This window comes from Mustela putorius, unplaced genomic scaffold (assembly GCF_011764305.1).
Source record: "Mustela putorius furo isolate JIRA1106 unplaced genomic scaffold, ASM1176430v1.1 tig00537248_pilon_pilon_pilon, whole genome shotgun sequence".
Lineage (NCBI taxonomy): Eukaryota > Metazoa > Chordata > Mammalia > Carnivora > Mustelidae > Mustela > Mustela putorius.
Window position 1 is genome coordinate 1,055,732 of NW_025422387.1, and position 20,236 is coordinate 1,075,967.

General features: G+C 50.5%; 1 long non-coding RNA gene across 3 annotated transcripts; it reads left to right on the forward strand.

Annotated features, from left to right (window-relative positions):
• Positions 1-18: 18 nt before the first annotated feature.
• On the forward strand, positions 19-10,817 carry LOC101690560. Of its 3 annotated transcripts, XR_006604782.1 has the most exons (5): positions 19-290; positions 1,442-1,586; positions 4,005-4,128; positions 8,100-9,261; positions 9,823-10,817. It is a non-coding gene; the product is annotated as an uncharacterized LOC101690560 (long non-coding RNA). The 3 variants fall into 3 exon arrangements; XR_006604781.1 differs by lacking the exon at positions 4,005-4,128; XR_006604783.1 differs by lacking the exon at positions 4,005-4,128 and having other exon boundaries at positions 8,100-8,220.
• Positions 10,818-20,236: the final 9,419 nt, after the last annotated feature.

Below are 20,236 nucleotides of genomic sequence, written 5' to 3' on the forward strand. Positions count from 1 at the left end.
CGCCCCCGGCCCCGCCCCGGGCCCGAGCAGAGCGGGGAGAGCTGGGAGGGGCGCGGGTGCGGGATCCCTGGGGGCGGAAGAGGTTGGGGAGCCTGGAAAGCGGGGTTCGGGCCGCACCCGGGGTCCGCTCCGTCGGTTTGCGGCCTCCCACCCCCGCGCCCTGCGGCTCGCGCCCCGGAGACTTCTGCGCAGGGACCCGCGGCTCAAGATGGAGCTGGACCCTTCCCCTCGCCACCCTCCCGCGGCCGCGGCGGGGCGAGTGGGAGTCCCTCCCCGCTCTTCAATTTCAGGTCATCCCCCGATTTTTTGTCTTGAGAGCTGGGGCCATCTGGAATTGAAAGTCCCGAGCATCAGCTGCGGAAAGCTCTGGACGGGTCATTCGGTGGGGAAAGCAGCGCGCGGAGCAGCCTACCCAGGGGCGCGGGTGGAGGGAGGCGTGCGCACATCTGTGCGTGTCTGTGTGTGGAGCAGAGGCTCGCAGCGGCATCTCGCGGGGTGGGGACCGGAACGCGGCGGTGGAGAAAAGGTTCATTTTCCACCGCGGATCCTTTTATATTATCAGGGCTCGGCCCCACTCCCCATGTGTTTTTACTAACTCTTCAGGGAGGAAATACACCCTCCCCCAGCCAGACCCGCTTCTGCAACAACTAGTAACCTGCAGTTCGGGCCAGAAAGATGTGCACGCGCCGCGCCACCCCACTTCGCGACGCTGCCAGACCTGCCCTCCTTCCTCGCGGGGGCGCCAGCCGCTTGCCTGGGCGGTTACTGACGCTCCGGCCTCACGGGGGTGGGGGGAGGCCTGAACAATCCGAAGGCGGGACCCCAACTCCCTCTCCTGCCTGTGAGTGAGAGGTGGTGCACCGGGAGCCCAGAAGCTTCCCTGGGAGGCCCAGCCCACCCCAGGCACGCCAGACGCTCCCCTGGGGTTGGCGTCTGGGCTCCTGGAAGGCAGGGTCCACCCGTCCAGCTCTCACCAGAGCCGCAAAGCCTCTGGGAAAGGCAGCCAGGCCACTTCTCAAGGGAGGCCTGCCTGGGTGGCAGAGATTTTCAGGTTTTCAGTGGATTATGCTGATAATTGCCCAATTCTTCAGTTGATTCAGCTAGTGTAGACACACCTCGGGAAGCGGTCGTAAAGGAGACTTGGGCTCCTAAAATGGAAAACATATTTCCTTCTCATTTTTATTTGTTAGCCTAAAGTCACTGGAGAAGAAATATTTTTCATTTAAATGTTTCTATCGTTAGTGAGAAATGCGACATATCTGTTATTCCTGAGGGAGGGGTTCAGATCGGCTTCATCCACCCCCCACCCTGTCGGATGATGGAAACAAAAAGCCCCTAGTGATGCCCTCCATGCCCCTGCCCTTCTCCTTGGTAAGTTTATAATTTGCAACCCACCCTCTCTCCCCCATGCATACACATAATTTCTTTCCTTTTGGCACAGAATACTGCTTTCCACTGCAAAGCCAAAGGCAGATGGTGGTCTGGGACTCCACGGTGCAAATCATCAAGAAGCAAAAAACTGAAGGAACCACAGAAATATGCAGAAGAGGTAAAGATGAGAAGAAAAACAAGATGTCCTTGGCCAGGTAAACCTGCTTCACTGTTACCCTCAGGTGTTCTGAATCTCGTGAGCTCCCTCAGACTGATTGTCCAAGCGTGGGTGGCAAAAGCCTCCCTCCTGCTCCTTCAGGGGTGGACACAAGGAGACTCAGGTAATGGGTGCTTCTTTTCTGCAAATCTGTTTAGGATCCCATTTAATCTATCCGGTGACCTTCTAGGTATCAAACATGTGTGCAAAACCAAATAGTAGGGAGGATGTGGTCGAATTATCGTTTAAGGAAAATCCCCCCAAATGGAGGTGAGAACTTAAGAGATTCATGGGCTAACAGTTTCCTGTGTTTATTATTTTTTTTAAGGCATGTATTATTTAACCCCCAAATCATTAATTCCTTAACTTAAATTACTTCCAGATGCTTTTCTGAATTTCATAACAAACATCAGAGACCACTAATCCCCTCAAAGGCTTTTTCGAAACTCCCCACAGGCTGTGGGCACATGGAGACAATTAACATGATTTATAGGACACAAGAGCTATTGGAAAGAGGAAACCCGCTGCCTCCACATGCGCCTGAGTTCCTAAGTCAAAGAGATGACTTCAGACTATGTGGTTGTTCATGCCTACATACCAAATTTTTAATACCGCTGTAAAATGAGGGATGGAGCTCACAGAGTTAGCTCACGAGATGTGTTTCTCGTGAGGTGTGCCTCTGGGCAGGGCCTATAGGCATATATTACCAAGGACAAGGAAAATAAAGGCTATGTGTTGGCCTTACGAGACAGCTATAGCTGTCTTGCAGATGTAATGTCAAGTCCTTGGTGTTAGAAGAAGGAAGGAAGGAAGGTAGAAGGAAGACGTGTGTTTAGCAATCTGGGCTGGCATTTTTCTCAATGTGTATAGACCTCATCCCATTTAAGCTTTCCCGAGCCCTTAACGGGAGAACTGTCACTGTCCTTTGACATTTCCTTCATCCGCTCAGCAAATATTTCTCTATTGGTCACCATTTGTCGGGCCCAGATATGGGGTTCTAGCATTGAACAAAACAGATGGAAGTCCTACACTCATGGATCTCACATTCCAGGAGACAGACTCTAAAGAAAGCCATCCTACAAGACAGCAGGTTCTGGGAGAAGAGCTTTTCAGGCTGAGGCACCCAAAGTGCAAAGGCCAGGAGGTGGAAGAGCCAAGGGTCCCAGCGGCAGAGGAAGCCTGGCGTTCATTAGGTCGGCTGGAGGCCGGCAGGAGTGCTGGGGGCTGGCATTGGAAGCATTGGAAGGTGGGCACGGAGGCCTGCCCTGGAGGCGGAGACCCATGAATGCTGCTGGCTGCTGGTGGAGGCAAAGATTCTGCGGATGGATGGTGGGGCCATGGGAGAGCATCAGTAGTCCGGGGTTTTGGCCCAAGCCGCTGGGTGCCAAATATACCCTTCAGGGAGGAAGGAAAAGAGCAGGAGTGAGCAGTCTTGGGGGTACATTAGCACAGAAGGATGCTGAGGCTCCGATGGGAGTTGAAGCTAGGTGCTAGAAGATGGCAGTGGTGGCGATCAAGGTGAGCCTCCACCTGCTCCAGAAGTGGCACAGTTCATAGCCCCCAGCTCTGAGTTAATATTGGCTTTGACCTTGGTAAGATCCACAAGCTTTAGGTTCTCTCTTCTTCTGGCAAACTCCAGGAGCTCCGCCGGGCTCACATGGAACAGGGTGCGGAAGTAGAATGGAGAAACAGAGTGTCCTTCCTTCCTTCCTACCGCCACACCTACCACGCCTGGATCAAGAGTCCAGCCTTGTGGCGTGCAGTAAGAAAGGAAGCACCGAGGCAACCCTGGGGGCCATTCACCATCCACTCTTGCTCACTCACATGCATATTTGCTGATGTCTATCTGCAACCTCCCCCAGCCCGTGTCAGCTCTGTGGGGGAGGTCTGGCCTGCTCAGCCCTGTGTTCCTAGCCCTGCCACAAATGTGTGCATAAAGATGAAGCCCATCACCCGTCCAGGGAGTAGCTATCCTGAAGCTACAGATTACTAGCCCCGCCTTCCCAACCAGAAAGCTGAGCTCCACACATTTTTACCTTGAGCTCACTTGGCCAGGAGTAGTGCAACAGTGATGATCCCAGTAATGGCAGTAACATGTATTAGATGCTTGCTAATTGCCAAACAACTCTGTTCACAACCGACGGATATATACCTTATTAGCCCATTGTACAGACAAGGAAGCTGATGTCCAGGTGGTTATGTGGCTTGTTCAGGGTCATCCAGCTAGGATGTGGTCAAACATGGTTGAATTGGGGCCATCTGTGACCACTCACTACCTTTACCTGTTCGAGGTGCATGCTTATGTCCACCCATTCTCTGCACGAGGTGTCTTGGTAACTTGTGTTAGGTCTCACTTGCTAGACCTTTCTATTTTGAACAAACACCGAAAAATTATTCCTTTGTCATTTCCACTTAGCCTAACAGACAAGCTCCCCAGTGTCTTGTGCTGCTCTGGCATCTTTGCCTGAACCTGGCCTCTGTGGAGATTAATTTCCTCTGGCAGGAACACAGACTCAGCTACCCCAGCTAAAAGGCGAGATGTAAGTGATGTTTGGCCTGTGAGGATGGCTTTTTAAATTAATTATTTTTATTAACATATAACGTATTATTTGCCCCAGGGGTACCGGTCTGTGAATCGTTAGGCTTATGTACTTCACAGCACTTGTGAAGATGATTTTTAAGACTGATGCTCAAATGGCCACACGGACGCTTGTCCTGTCAGATGACCTGCAGGCTTGTTAGCCTCTTGGTACCTGCTGCCTTCCCAGGCTTTGGGTAAAGACCCACAGGGCAGATTTTCTACCCATCACCTTTCTACTCAGAGATCAAGGTCAGCAAATGGTCCTTTTAGTATAGGAGCTGAGTAATAATGCTTCAGATTAAGTGATAAATGAAGTAAGCACACCGACATCGCCTTAACGGCATTTGTTTCCTGATCATCATCATCACCATCACCACCATCATCATCATCACTGTCATCATCGTGTCCACCATAACCATCATCACCATCTCCACCATAACCATCATCACTGCCATCATCATGTCCACCATAACCATCACACCATCTCCACCACCATCATCATCACTGCCTCTCATCATGTCCACCATAACCATCATCACCATCTCCACCATCATCATCATCACTGCCATCATCATGTCCACCATAACCATCCTCACCATCTCCACCACCATCATCATCACTGCCCTCATCATGTCCACCATAACCATCATCACCATCTCCACCATCATCATCATCACTGCCATCATCATGTCCACCATAACCATCATCACCATCTCCACCATCATCATCATCACTGCCATCATCATGTCCACCATAACCATCATCACCATCTCCACCATCATCATCATCACTGCCATCATCATGTCCACCATAACCATCATCACCATCTCTATCATCATCATCATCATTGCCACCATCTCCACCATAAGCCTCACCATCACCACAATCATCACCATCCACCATCATGACCATCACCACCATCACCATTACCATCATCATCACCATCATTGCCATCATCGTCATTGTTGACATTATGACTACCATCACCATTACCACCACAGTCACTGTCTTCATCTCGAACACTTACAGACTCCTTATTTCGTGCTAGGCACTATTTTAAATACTGTGACAAGTTTTTGACTCACTTACTACTTGAACTCATTTAATCCTCACAATGATCTTATGACGTTAATATTGTCATTAACCCCATTTACCAACAAATCGAGAAACAGAGTTTAGGCAACTTATTTAATATCACTGAGCTAGTAGTTGGCAGCCCTGGGATTTGAATCCAATTAGTCTGGCTGGGGAATCCCTGTAAACAATTGTCAGACCTTCCTGTGCTTACACAGCACCTTGGGAACTTGTCAAAACGTTGATTCTAATTCAGTAGATCAGGATGAGGGGCTAGGGGAGGGGGCTTGCGACACTTTTCCTAACAAGCCTGCAAGTCATCTCGAGGCTCTGCGTCAGGGGACCAGCTTTTGGGGAGCAATTCCCTAAATCATTACTCCATTATACTCCCTACCTAATCATCCAAAGTCATTATTCCAACTATTTTTATCTGAAAATGTCACTGAAGTGAAACTCTCACTTGGGTCCCAATAAGAAGTCGGCATGTGCATACTCAGTGCATTGCATCATTCCAGAAGAAGCATGAGGTTGGACAGTTTATCATGTAGTCAGCTAAGGACAGTTGCTTAATACACATCTCACTGAACTCTGTATTCAGATAGGATGGACATGGGGACAGGCTTTGGTCAAAGTGGCCCCTGCTCTATCACTTGGGTCCCTGAATGACCTCAGTGAGCAGAGTTCCCTGCCAACCAGCAGTGGTCACCAAAACATTGAGTGATACATGGGTGTTCACTGTTTTAAGCCATTGGCATTTTGGGCCAGTTTGATGTTGTACCATAACATCGCCCAACCTCACTGAGACACCCAACATTCAATGCCACACTTCACTCGCTCAGCAGTGCCCTTGTTCCTTGTGGATTATCAGATCTTGGTACAGGAGGAAAACAATCTCCATGTTTCATCCATCTTTGATCCTATGAGTAATTGTTGAGTGACTACTATGGGTGGGAACTGGGCTAGGACCCTGCCCTCAGAGAGTGTACCAGGGGAGACAATACACAAACACAGATGTCTTGAGGGACCATCAGAGAACAGGCACAAATGAAATGTTACAAGAGCCCGAGATGAGGAGTTCTCATCGCCTACTTATCTTCCATCTACACGGATTTGCTTCTGTTCCCTACACGTGCTCTGCTTATTCTCCCTTCAGAGACTTCCTACTTGATGTTTTCTCCCCCCTGAGAGCCTCTGAATAGCTTCCTTCTCCTTTTAAATGTCCCACCTCAGCCAGGTCTTTCTCCACATGGCCACTCACCTTGAACCCAGAGAGGAACCAGAATGTGCCTGGCCCGAATTTGTTGAACACGTTCCAAGCCATAGCTTTGAGGGAGTGATGTTCTATCACTGGCTTTAGGGATGATGAGAGATGAAGTGTGGGGGATGGGTGGGAAGCCTGGCCGGCTCTGTCCGGAAGATGTGTGGCCCTTGACCTCAAGGTTGTGAGTTCGAGCCCTTTGTTGGGTGTAGAGATTACTTGAAAATAAAATCTTTTAAAAAAAAAAAAAGTGTGGAGATGGGCAAGACAGGAGAGCAGAGTCTTTGTGGAAGGAAGAACAGGACAGGAACACAGGACAGCCCATAAACAGGTATAGAAATAGTCCCTTCCATTCAGTCCCCTCACTGCTGGCCAGAAGAAACAGTCTGAGTCCGTTCCAAAGTCATTGGCCCTGAGATGTGACGGGTCTAGCCATTCCACTGACTGCATCCTCTCCAACCCTAAGTCTTTGGTTTGGTTTTGTTTTTCAATTTTATAGTCATTACTTGGTAGGAAGTAAACATTGAATTGTTAATAGGGAATAATTCATTTCAAACTCAACCAACCACTGTGAGATGCAACCCAGCATGTAAGCGGCGATATTACTCTTCCTTTTAAAGCCCCTCCCGGCCCCCCGTGATCAGCATCTTAAGCCAAGGATTCATGACCATCCTGGCTGCCTTCAGCCACCTCTCCCAGGTTCCGACTGTCCGGGTACCTTCAGAAGCTGTGCAGCTAGACCCACTGCATTGTTGTTGACTCCCCTTAAAAGTCTCTGATGGCCTGTTAAAAAAAGATTGAGCTTCGAATGGAAAACTGCCAAAATTGTGTTGTTTTGACAGTTGGAACAATGCAGTGCCAATTCGGGGAATTTATGGGAGGCATAGCTCTGCTCCCTCCCCAGGTGCCGGCTTCAGATGGTTCTAGAGTCAGCAGTGCCCCCTGGTGGCGCTGAGAGGCATTTTTCTGCAGACCCAGTGGAAAAAGGAGAAATGCTCCAATTTGGGGGGCTGAGCAAAGAGGAAGACGGATCATTAGTGCCATTAAGCCCAGCAGCGTTTCACACAAAGGGATGTCTTTCTTCTCAAGAGACCCCTACTGCTCACTACAGTTTCCTTGCCTCTGACTTTGAATACGAGGTGGGATGCTTCCCTGCCCACCATCTGTAGGACCTCAGGAGCCCATGCTTCCCCACATAGCCATTGTCCTCACAGAGTTCAGGCAACTGGCATTTGGTCTTTGTCAAGCCTCAAGAGATGAAAGGTCGTGCCAGGCAGAACCAGGAATGAGGCTGGCCAGGGGACGGAGTGGGACCCTCTCCCTGTATGACTGCTGCAGAAGGCATTACCAAAATCATGTAGGTGGCCCTTGTATTTGCTGATGGAGTTCTGGGGCCATGATTCATCAAGGTGGGACTAGGGGAGCTCAACCACTATAAACAAGGAACTTAGTTCAGGAAAGAGACCTTATATAATTGTGGGAGAAGCTAGGTGAAGAAAAATCCAGAAGGGGGAGTCGGAGGATAAGCAAAAGTCAGTAACCAGTGTTCCTAAGTGCTGATGTGATTCAGGGAGAGCTGAGTTATCTGCCTGTTTCAGGGGGATGGATTGGACCTTACGGAAGGACCAGAGAGGCAAGAGTGTCCAGCTTCCAGAGCAAGACAATTCAGGGGGAACTCATCGAAGAGGCAATGGAGGAGTTTAGCCTCAGCTGTGGTGGGTAAGTAAATGTCTACTTGATAGACAGTCATACAGCTTACAGCTCCAGATTCTAAGTAAAATAAAACACAAAACCAAAACAGAAGCATGAACAAATGACCCAAACAAACTTCCGGGAGGCTCTGAAGAGTGAAGGGAGGCAAGGAGACAGATTCCAGAAGGAAGCCAACACTTGGAAGAAGGAAAAGGGGTGAAAAAAACCGCCTGTTTCTGTGGCTCTTCCCCTTAAGGTCACTGCCACTGCTGCTTAGGAACAATGGATTCTCCTGTAGAAACCAATCCTTGTGAGCTGAAGAACCAGAGGACAGAGTCTGGAATAATCACAGTCACTGAAAGTAGAGAGGGGGGTCTAACAACAGACAAGACCAGAGAGGAGCATCCCCAAATTTGGGGTATCCATTCTGCCCACATTTTTGGAAGACTGATGGACCACATAGGCATGGGGAGTAAAAGAACTGAACTAATTTAAGCTGAAGACTTAAATTAGTAGCTTTCTAACTGGACCAAGTTGCTTGCCAGCCAAACCTAAAAAGTTAACACTTTTCAGAGGAATGTAACAGAACCCAGAATCGCCACAGAATTCAGAATTCTCACAGAATCTTCTCGCAGAAGATAATCCATAATTATTTGACATCCAGAAGTCAGGAACATGTGGAAACAGAGCCTAAAACCTCCTCCTTTGGCCACCCTGATGATTTTTCTTAGTGCTCATTCCTGTGTTAGATAACTATGTTTGAAGGATTTACAGTAGCTCCTGTTTCTTGCTCTGTTCCTTGGCTAAAACAAGGCCAGCTAGTAGGTATTTTGAATTCCTATAACCAAGAGAAAGTGATCATAGGACCCAGAGGAGAAACTGCAGGGTGTATGCTTTCATATAGAGGGATACTACATGATTTTAAGGCTCATAGAGGCAAGTGAACTTAAGTGAGAATCTTGCCTTTCTGTCTCTTCACTATAAAGGATCTTCTTTCTTTCCTTTTCTCCATCTTCCCTCCTTCTCATCTCTGCTGAATGCGAGTACCAAGTGTTCATGGAGCCCTAGGTAAGTGACTTAACTGCTCAGCCTCTTTTTTTTTTTTTTTTTTTGCTTGCCAAAATAGGGAAAATTACACTTACCTTTCAAGTTGGTCTTGTTAGTGAGAGTGAGAACTCTTCTCAGTATGTTAAAGCAGAAGGAAACATTAATTAACTTTCACAAATGGAAAATTCAGGGATACAGGCAACTTCAGGTATGGCTGAATCCAGGGTCGATGAAAGAATCATATATCTAACTTATCTCTATCTGTTCATCTACTGACTTTGTTTCTATTTGTATGTTAGGATCACTTGTCCTAAAAATCACTTAGTGTCCCCGAGCCACAATTTGCTTATCTGTACCATAGAATATCAATAACATTATCACCATAGACTGGTAGTATGGATTATGACATTGTATGTGTGGCCCGTGTATAGTAAGTGGTCAAAATCTTATTAGTGGGGGCTTTGTCTTAATACTGTAGTAGTGGGGGTAGCAATTATATTCCAGTAGAAGTGTGGACGTCAAGGTAAACAGGTATCTATTGCATCAACAACAAACATTCATGCAGCCTTTTTAATGATCCAGTGGAACTTAAAAGCTGCTAATGATGGGGGAAGAAAAAGAAGAACACTTCACCGGGAGAGCAGCTGAATGGCCCAGAGAAGGTGGGGAGGCCCGCCTCAACTCTTGCCGTCGTGCCAGGATAGGGAAACCGAGAGATGCTTCTGGAAGTCTGGATGTGGACCCCAGAACTGGTCGGAAAAGATGCTCTGCACCTAAAGGAGGAAAGAGAAACCAGACTGCCCAGCGGCTTCCAGCGAGGCTGACCACAGAGTCAGAAGACAACACAGAGGCTCCTTAGCTCTGTCCCCCGCTCAAGGTAGGGAATAGAAGCTGTGCTCACCCCCAGGCCCACGTGGTGGCTTCTGTGAGCTTGAGCGACGAGAGCTCAGAGAAGCAGACCACAGAGTGACGGCTCCTGGGCTAACAGGTGTATGTCTCACCAGCTTGACCACGTCAGTAGAGAAGATCTCTCTCTCTCCTGGTTGCTGAAACCCCAGGCCCAAATAGGGCTGCTGTTAACAGAAGGAAAAAGAATCCCAAGTGAGCCAAATTGTCATCCAAAGTTTTCCTATGACAGTGGTGCCCGTATTTCTTGTTCTTTTTTTGTAAATTAATAGATTTTAAATATTCAGCAAACTATAAGTTGCAATCAGTGGTGGCTATAATTTCATATAAGAAAGAATCTTCTGATTTTTAAAAGGCTGGGCAGGACAGAATGGAAGAAGAAGGCACAGGCTCGCAGAGGTGGGCAGGGGAGGGGAATGGTATCCCGCCACATGGTGTCTATGCCTTGTGTCTCCTCCTGCTCCGGCGGGAGCTCTCTCGGGCTCTGGGTGGAGATGGCAGTTTGCACAGCACTGCCTTTTGACAGGCTGCCCCTGAATGGCCAGCACCCAGGAGACCTGCAGGTGTCTTCTTTCATCTAGAGGCGTGCGGTGATATTTATCACAGTGCTACGGCAAGATTTCTCCATTAATAAACTGGGCAGCCTCCTGTGACTTGCAGGACAAGATGAAGGTGGTCACTCATGCATTCCTTTATTGCAAAAATGGTTATTAATCACTTCTCCTTCTGCATTTGTCAGGCCACTTGGTTGAAATTGGCAGAAACCCACAAAAATGGGGAAAAAATTCTCCTACATTATCAACCTTCGGAAGAGCCCTGTGGTCCCTTTCTCCTCCTCCTCTGTCTTCCTTCTTCCGCGGCCCACATCTCCTTTGGCAACAACTGTCTTCTCTTAGCCTTCCTGTTCTCCAAGAACCTGGGGCCAGGGAGTGCCAATATGGGTTCATGGTCTTCCATTGTGACTTTAGAAACCCTGGGAAGGGGCTCTGATTAGCGCAGTGGGTCAGAAGTCCAGGTTTTCCTCCAATCCTGTCATCAGAAAGGCCATGTTGCATGAATGGAGCCACAGAAGTGTGTGTGTGGGGGGTGGGGGGCGGCGGTCTAGAGCATCACTCTCCAAAGAAGAAGCCTGCATTTCCGTAAGAGAGAGGAAACATCTAGGAGGTTTGTGAAACGGTGCCATGTGCTGGGGGTGGGACTAGACCAGGGCATCACACATGCTCTTTATTTGGGTAATTTGTACATACCTGGGTGCTGACTGTGCCCACGGGGGGGGCACATGGAAATTGTGGGGCACTTAATGCAATGTCCAGGGGCCAGAGGGGACCACCCACGGAGTGCATGAATGTCCCCATGGAGAGGAGGTCCTACCAGATGCTATTTGGGTCTTTGCTGAGAGGCAGAGTCTTCCTGGAAGGGGACAGACGCATACCCAAATGACAAACGGCGCCTCTTCCTCCATTGGAGACCCCAGCTGAAACACTCATCAAGATCTAAGGGAGCTTTCCTCTCGCTCTGCAAATAAAATGCCTTGGAAAGCAATACGTCTGTAACCCCTCGGTATGACATGGTTTATTAGGCCTTTACCCCAGAGAAGCCGATGATGGTGGTGGCTACAGATGAATGGGACTTCTGAGCGCTGTGGAAAGGAAGGGCTGGTGGGGCTTCAACGAAAATCAGAATCACAGTCGGCACCAGCCCCAGACGGTGGGAGGAACGCCATGCGGGGGAGTAAGACGGCTCCCGATGCCCGGTGGGCGTCCCTCCACCCCCTCCTCTTGGGGCTCCAAGTGTCCCCAACTGGGCCCTGTCTCACCCGGGACCGACCCCAGGATGACCCAATCCTAACCCCTTCCCTAAGAGCAAAGCAAGGAATGGCATCTCCTTTCTCCTGAAATTGCTCATTTAAATTTCAAATGTGCCTGCAAAGTCACTCACAGGACAAGTGGCCTTGGGGGTCAGATGGCCCAGCCACTCCAGCCCACAGGGCACCCCCACTCCCGGGACTGGCCTGGAAAAAAATCCGCAGACCCAGACATGGCCGTTGGAATGAATTGGAGCATTTTGTGACACTTTTTCAAAAGAAAAGCCTTTTCGATTTCCTTACAGCTATGAATGTTTGCCTCACATTAGGATAAACTGTTCGGGCTTTATTTGGGTAAAAATATGCTGTTTTTAGTGGGTGGGAAAGCTCCTGGCTTTGGGAGACCACTGCGTTACCTCTCCTCCTCGACGGAGGGAGGGCCTTCTAACTTTTCCTAATGTGCTTGCTGTATGCACTTTATTTGACTGTGCCTTAGAAACTCTCTGTGTTGCCTTTTCTTTTCTTTTTTTTCCTTCTACTAAAACCAAATCCCGGGTCCTGTCTTGTAACTAGGAGCTCCATGAATAGGGTGAAGCGTAGGCAAAGGTTAGGTTTGGATCTCATGATCCAGGGGGCCCACTGCACACCCCTCGTGATTCCCTCCTGCATCCCTGTTCCGGTGCTCTTTTGCAACGATCCTGGATGACTGTTCTTCCTATGGGTGTGGCGGCGAGCGGAGGGGACATCTTGAATATGTCATGGTGACAGAGGCAGCCTGAAGACAAAGCCGGCATCCCGGATGGCAGAGCCCAATTAGGACGAGGTGTCCCTGACATCAATTAGCCAGCCCTGGCTCGGATGCCCTTTTATTAATGAGATAATAAGTTCCAGTGTCAGCGGAGTCATGTCAGGTGAGTTCTCCGCAGCTGCACACGGCACACGGAAGAATGCAGGTCCTTTTGCCCCTGCACGCCGTTCCTTGCCCTGCGCACGGCCGGCAGGGACCTTGAAGTGACATCACTTAATTTCTTTAGCTGACATCCATGAGTGAGACCATCTCACCGACTTGAAATATAATTTCCAGTGCTTTCGTTTATTTAGGCCTCAAGGATTGGAGAGGGAGCTCTTCCCAGCAGCAAGACCAGGATGGCAGCCTCCTGGAGGGAGGAAAGAGAGAAAGGTCTCCAGCTCCTGTATGAGCTGAGCCCTCTATTGTATTTAACTTTTTAAAAAAATATTTTATTTATTTACTAGAGAGAGAGAGAGCCCATGCATAAGCAGAGAGAGGGGGAGAAGCAGACTCCCTGGAGAGCAGGGAGCCCAGTGCAGGGCTCGATCCCAGGACCCTGAGATCACGACCAGAGCAGAAGGCAGCTGCTTAACCAGCTGAGCCACCCAGGCGTCCCTGTGTTGAGCCCTTTAAATGAGAAGACTCCCTTAATCCAGCACGGAAGTCACACCCCACGAGATTACTCATTCCAGTTTATGGTTGATAGGACCAAGGCCCAGAGAGGGTTATTCACTTGCTCAAGATCATACAGCTGGACCCTCACTGCCTAAATGTCAATGTTACCTACTCGGGTTCTGGGGTCCACACCAGAATCCAGCCCGCATACCCTCTCCCCAGCCCCCCAAAAGGGACTGGATAAGGTATCACCGGGGCCAGAGCTCAAGCCAGTGGGGGAGATAGCACAGAGCAGCTGGGCTGGGCTGACCTCGCTCAGTAGAGGTGACGTCTTGCTTAAGTAGAGAAACCATCCGGTTCCCACTCTGTCCAATATGCTAATAAGGGGAGGGTTAAAAATGCCTCCTCCTGTTTGTTCGGAGGGCGTCGTCCTGATTGGTTGATACTGGCAGGTGCCTGTTGTTTTTTTTTTTTAAACATTGATTTTTTAAAAATTTAATTTCTTTTCAGTGTACCAGAATTCGTTGTTTATGCACCACACAATGCTCCATGTGCTCCATGCAATCCGTGCCCTCCATGTTACCCACCACCAGGCTCCCCCAACCCCCTACTCTCCTCCCGTCCAAAACCCTCAGATTGTTTTTCAGAGTCCACAGTCTCTCATGGTTCACCTCCCCTTCCAACTTCCCCCAACTCCCTTCTCCTCTCCATCTCCCCATGGCCTCCATGCTATTTGTTATGCTTCACAAATAAGTGAAACCATATGATAATTGACTCTCTCTGCTTGACTGATTTCACTCAGCATCATCTCCTCCAGTCCCGTCCATGTTGCTACAAAAGTTGGGTATTCATCCTTCCTGATGGAGGCGTCATACTCCATAGTGTATATGGACCACATCTTCCTTATCCATGCGTCCGTTGAAGGGCATCTTGGCTCTTTCCACAGTTTGGCGACCGTGGCCATTGCTGCTCTGAACATTGGGGTACAGATGGCCCTTCTTTTCACTCCATCTGTATCTTTGGGGTAAATACCCAGTAGTGCAATTGCAGGGTCATAGGGAAGCTTTATTTGTAATTTCGTAAGGAATCTCCACACTATTTCCCAACTGGAAATGCAAGTTGGAATGCACCAACTTGCATTCCCACCAACAGTTCCACATCCTCGCCAACACACGTTGTTTCCTGTCTTGCTAATTTTGGCCGTTCTAACTGGTGTAAGGTGGTATCTTGGTGCGGTTTTAATTTGAATCTCCCTGATGGCTAATGATGATGAACATTTTTTCATGTGTCTGATAGCCATTTGTATGTCTTCATTGGAGAAGTGTGTTCATGTCTTCTGCCCATTTTGGTGCCTGTTTGAAACCCAGCTTGGCCCTGGGCCCAACCTGGCTGTAAGGGACCTGGTTTAACAGCGACCTCCAGCAGACAGTGGCCCAGCTGGGCCTTGTTTTTCACGTGGGCCTTGCTCCCACGGTCCTTAAGTGTCTCACCAGTGCCTGGGATTTTGCTGGTTGCCTCTGCCGGGGTGGGGCTGGGGTGTTGAGGAAGAGGAATCACCCTCTTTCCCACGTCCACGGGAGAAAGTTTTATACACAGCAGACATTTTCACATTTAATTGCACTGTTGTGCACTGTTTTCCCACATCTGGATGCCACCATCCAAGCAAGATGTTTGGGGTAAACAAAGAATTAGACCAGCGGAGACTTCGGCATCTGGCCAGGCTCCTTCTGGCTGCCCAGTCGAGCTCATGTTCTGCAGGAAGCCCACTGAGTCCCTGAGCCTGGAGCCCGCCACCAGGGAAGCAGACGCCCGTCCCCGGCTCAGGGTCCCTGGTCCCTTTCTCTCATCAGCACTGGACTCAGGTTGTTCTGTAGTCTGGCCAGTGATGCTGGCCGGCAGTTTGTCAGCCAGAGGAATTCGACTCATGGCTCTGTGAGCTGGATCCGGTGAACAAAAGCTAGTTTCCTGGTGGTTTTGGAACTGGGCTTGCCTGCCTTTTTCCTTGTAATTAAAAGCTTCCTTCAGTGGAAGCAATCCAGCAGTTACAGGCATGGGTTTAACCCGTCTGGATCTTCGATTCAGTCTCTGTTCATTTTCTCAGTTCCCGTGAATAACGATCAAACCACCTTGTAGAAGATCCAGGTAGGCAAGATCACTTGGAAGTCAGGACAGCCCTCGAAGACGGCTAATCCCACACTCTGCTGCAGGGGTTCATCTCGGGGCTAGGGGACATTGGGTAGCTTCTGTTCTCCTAGGCAAAGGAGAGCGACTCAAAAACTCCAACTGCTCCAAAGCTGTTTCCCCTGACACTGCAGGACCGAGCTAGTGCTTGAGGCAAAAGGTCACGGGCTCCTTCAAGACCAAAGATTCCTATTTTATTCCGCAAACAGACCCAAAGGTGAAAGTGCTTGCTCCAGTGAAAAGAGAAGTTCTTCCTGTCGAGCCACTGTGCTGAGGCTGCTTTATGTAATAAAAATCAGATCAAGCTCTGTTTTACTCGGATAGCTCCGGAGCGTGGGAGAATTACATTACCTGTCTGACCTCGTTAGGCTCCGGGCTAGCAAAGGGATCGAACAAGAAGATGCAATTTGCTCTGTAAGGCTGCGCTCTGAATTTAGACGTGCAGTCGGAGGGCAGACGAGGAGAGCAGAGCGCGAGTCCGGAACGTGGGCTGGACCCCAGCCTTGGCAGCAGGGGAAGGAGCGTCTTTTCTGTTCTCCAAGCTGTGTGCGCCGTAGCTGAGAATGTGGAGCCCAGGAGGAACAAAGAAACAGGTCTGGAAGCTGCTGTCACCACCTATTCCACCCCTGCCCAAGAAAACACGTCTGAGCTTGGGATGGCGAAGGTCACCTGTGGAAAGCAGAGAGGGCCAGCCCTGGTGTATCACATAGGATGGTGTCTGAGAGGATGAACATGACACTCAGCTAGCTGTAGCTTCAGAGAACAAGTTTATTTGAAGTGTTTTTTAGAGATTCCTGACTGTGCGGTAGCTTCATTTTGTCTCAGAGACCGGGTCCTATCGTTCAGCCACAGTCCTTAATGCTTGGCGGCTTCATGGTTGCAAAATGGTTGCTGCAGCTCCAGGTTTCACGCCTGCATTCTAGATGGGCTGAAGGAGGAAGGGGGGGAAAAAAGCAGAAGGCCTTCTGTGGTAGACAGCATTCTGAGATGGTCCCGCAAGATTTTCTGCCCTAATCCCAGACACTGTCAGTATAATATCGGTCTGTGGTTATAATTACAGGGTAAAAGGAATTTTGCAGAAGTAAGCAAGGTTACTCGTCATTTTGCATTAATCAAAAGGAGTTTATCTTGGCAGGCCAGATGTAATCCAGTCTGGGCCACCTCTAGGGACTGAGAGTGGGTGGCCCCGGGAGGAGAACCAAGCCCCGACCACACACACCTGGATCCCAGTGACCTGAGCGACCTTGGAAGCTGGTAATTCTCCAGAGCCTCCAGATGAGACTCCAGCCTGACTGACAGCTTGAGCTCAGCTCTGCAGGGCCATCAGTATGGGACCTCGTGGAGCCCCTGTGTGACACCCCCCCCCCCCGCCCCGCAGAGCCAGGAGCTGGCTGTCGTGTTGTTCTAAGCTGCTGTGTTTGTGGTATGTGCTGCGGCTACAATAGAAAATACACCTTCTAAGGAGGGTTGGACTTTCTTCGGGGCAGGGCCCCCCCCCAAGAAGATTCTGGGTCCCAGGCCCAGCAGTGGATACATTCGGGGGGAGGCATGCAGAAGACTGGTGTGCTGCTTCGCAGGTGCGGCTTCTGAGAGGGTGTGGGGAGGAGGGGGTCTCAGAGCAGAGCCAGGTGAGAGAGAAAGGAAGAGCGATTCGCCTTCTCTCCTACCTGCTGCTGGGCAGATGCTCACGTCCTGTGTGTGAAGTCTTGCAGTCCTGGGTGTGCACGTGTGCGTGCTGGGGGGTCCTCACTCCCCACCTGGCTCCTGGGGGCAGCAGGTGTGGTCCCTGCTAGAGGGGAGCGAAGGGGTGAGCAGGTGGCACCCCCGGACTAGATAGGTCAGTTTGCACGCACGAGAAGTCAGACGGGGCTGCGACAGAGCTGGGCTGGGACGGAAGATCCAGATGTGTGCCGGCGGGGCGGCTCTTCTGTCCCCAAAGACCGGGCAAGACAGGGCTTGCGGGGAGGTGGGAGGGGAGAGGGTTGGCAGAGGCTGGAAGGGAAGGAAGGAAGGGTGTGCGCACGGCTGCCAGGAGGCGGGAGGACAGGACAGGCAGCAACGCAGGGGCAGCACAGCAGGGACCGAGCGCGGAGGCCTCCTGCAGGTGTCGCCCCCGCCAGACACAAGCAAACACGGGGAGCAGAAGGACAGGGTTTGGGCCATCTGGGGGTGGTGGCGGTGGGAAGAGAAAACCCCATCCTCTGACCGAAGTGGACATTCCGTCTGAGCATGGACAGCGATGGTCACGCCCCCAGGCTCACGGCCACGCCCCCACGCTCACGGCCACGCCCCCACGCTCACGGCCACGCCCCCTCGCTCAGGTCCACCCAGGGACCTTCCACCGGCTCCCAGCAAGGGTGCTGTCAGTTCCCGTGGTCATTTCACAGGCTGTTTTGAAGATCCTGCTGAAAAAGAGACATCAAAGTTCTCAGCAAAGATACAAGCGCTCTTCAAACAGAAGATCTCCAGGAGGGAAGCTCTTTTCAGAACGGCTTTGTTTTTCCGTAATGATGGCAACAATTACGGGGCTGGAGGTCTCGGAGGGGACATGAACCTGGAGACCTGAGGGACCTTGGGAGGCTCCTCACGCTCCTGTCCTTGGGATGGGGTTCTGCCTGCAGTTCTCACGGCGGGAGCGGGTTTCCAGCCAACCCTTGAGGGGTGTGTGGCTCTGGGACCATGTGGATGGTGCAGGGACTCTGCTGAGGACCGTGTGGATGGAGCAGGGACTCTGCTGAGGCCTCTCCATGAACCCCAAGGTGCCGGCAGGCGGGCTGAGAGCCTCCTGCTGAAGACCAGCCCTCCGGATAGGGCCGGCTTCAGACGTCCCTCCAAGGCTCCTAAGGTTTCCACACAGAGTGAGCGTTGGAAGGCCCGGGTGATGAACACAAAAAACAACTACAGCAAAAAACCCGAAACAGTCTCCTAATTAAAGCAACCATGGATTAACCCTAAAACAGGTTATTTTCTCAATTACATCAAAGGGCTGTCTTCCACGGTGAGGAGCTTCTGTGAGGAACCCTCTAGTTACACAATGAACAAAAGAGTAGACGTTGAGTTCCTACAGGTTGGGGAAGGAATCTTAACCGGACAAGAATTTTCATTTTCAAGGTCAAAACTTGCATCCTTTTTTTGGGATAGATCGGCTGTCAGCTGGTGTTACGGGAAGTCCAGAAGGTACAGGACGATGCTGGGAATTTGGGCTGGTGATTGAACATTCCTGAGGCCAGTGAGAACCTCAAATACAACCGTAATCTCACTATTAACCTCTAGCCTGACTGCCGCTTTGTACCCTGTACGCTGGGGAGTGAACATTATATACAGCAAAGCCTATTTGGCAAGTCCTAAATCTTGGAGATGACACAGCAGGCGTTCGGTTTTGTCTCCTTGTCCCATAATGCTAGGACCATGGTTGTTGACTTGGATATAAGCTCCTTGAAGGAAGGGACCGTGCCTGTCTTGTGCACTGTTGCATTCCTAGGACTTAACAGTGTTTGACTGGACTTGGTGCTCCGTAAGGACTTGTAAGTAAGAAGTCTCTGCCTCAGAGACTGGGAACTCAGATCTAGAGAGACCTGCTAAGCTGAGTCACATAGAGCAGGCAGCAGACAGTAGGGAGAAGTGGGGACTGTGGCAAATTGTCACGCACCATCTGGGTTAAAAGGCAAGATTTTTATTTATTTATTTGAGAGAGAGAGAGAAAGGATGAGGGGGGAGGTGGAGCAGAGAGAGAGGGGGAAGCAGACTCCCCGCTAAGCAGGGAGCCCAATGTGGGGCTCAATCCCAGGACCCTGAGATCATGACCTGAGCCAAAGGCAAAGGCTTAACCTACTGAGCCACCCGGAGCCCCTCAAATGCGAACCATTAAAAACAACAACAGCAACAACAACAAAAAGACTTGTGGTCTATGAGTTTTTACAGCTCCTGCCTTGTGATCTTCATCCTAGAGAAGCAAACAAAACCCCAAGGGAAATCTCTGCATAAAAATATGCCCGGAGAGCACGAGGTATAACACCGTGAGCAGCTTTGGCCCCACAGCAAACAAACTCACGGAATCTCAGAAGCACCACGGTGGCCACAAACATCGTGAAGTCGGGGAATGATGCGTGGGTTCGGGCTCTGGAAGGAACCTGGGCCTCCTGAGACTTTCATATAAATGAACAGCAGACAGAAGGACACTTTGGAGTCGGGGGCACCAGAGACAGAGACTGGGGGCTCCACGCAGATGTGGTCCCGATAGTGGCTGTGCTGTCCCCCCTGCCGGGCTGAGCTGAGCTGGACAGGAGGCTGCAGTCAGCTTGCAGAAGGGCAGGTGCCATGGAAAAAGCCCATCTCTTGGGAGCTTATCACCTAAGTATCCCTGAACAAGTGGGGTGCTCATCTTCGGGGTCACCTGGGGGGAGGGATTTGGGTGTGTTTTGTGGGAGCTCCAGGAGCTGTCCTAAGAGATGTCAGATGTCACTCATCAGTTAGGTTGTGTGTCAGTGCCCTCGGGCTGCTCTAACAGAACACCAAACTGGGGAGGCGGGGCTTAGAACGCAGCAACAGGCCCTCCCATAGGCCTGCAGGCCACACTCCCCGAGTGAAGCTGTCAGTGGGCCTCGTTCCTCGGAGGAGGACTCTTCCTGCCTCTCCTTGCTTCTGGGGGTCCCGAGTGTTCCTTGGTCATAGACACCTCTCCAGCCCCTCCCTTTGTCTTC